This window comes from Salvia miltiorrhiza, chromosome 3, assembly GCF_028751815.1.
Source record: "Salvia miltiorrhiza cultivar Shanhuang (shh) chromosome 3, IMPLAD_Smil_shh, whole genome shotgun sequence".
Taxonomy (NCBI): Eukaryota; Viridiplantae; Streptophyta; class Magnoliopsida; order Lamiales; family Lamiaceae; genus Salvia; species Salvia miltiorrhiza.
In genome coordinates, this window is record NC_080389.1 from 25,334,408 (window position 1) to 25,335,243 (window position 836).

The following is an 836-nucleotide window of genomic DNA, read 5'->3' on the forward strand; positions in this document are numbered from 1 at the left end:
TCTCTCTCTCCTCTCTCTTTTGTTCTATACGTGACTCTCTCTCTCTCTCTCTATCTCTCTCTCTCTCTCCCCTCTCTCTTTTATTCTATACGTAACTCTATCTCTCTCTCTATCCCCTCTCTTCTTCTTCTCTTTCTCATTTGAAGAATCTATTGAGCGGAATTCAGAACAGATCCGGAACATGCATAATGAAAATCGATGGGATCGAGCATCCATTTATTAAGTCTTGTTAGAGTCAATGTTGACTCCGACAATGTTGGGACCAATGTTGATAACATACGTGTTTTCAATATTGGGTGGAATGTTGATAACATTCATGGTGTCAACATTTCTGGGTTTCAACCAACATTCTGAAGTCTGCCTTGACTCCATACTTTGACTCTCCATTGGTAAATGTATATATTTAATCTTTACCTTCCTTTCACGTTTTCTTATTCTTTGGTTATGAAATAATTGTCTTATGTTTGTTGACCACGTTTCTAATAAGTGGATAGGCGGTTTTGCATGGTTCAAAGTAGTGGGAAGGCTGTTGCTATTTTTTAGGAACCATGATCTCGTAGCCAACATCCCAAGGCTGGTCGACTAGCAGTTATTGAAGACGAATTGCAGCAGTTATAGGAAGGTTCTGGAAGTGGGAAGTGGATGAAACCAACCACGACATGAAGGCCTATAAATGCAGCAAGAAGCTTCAATCATCCTTACGTTTTGGAAGTGCATTATCTGCGACTTAACATTCACTCACAGCCAATTCGTCATTTTCCTGCTGCAAACGTGTCACCGGTTCTTCAAGGATTGCTTTGACGAAGTAGACTTAGGCAGCCAATCTGTAAAGTCTA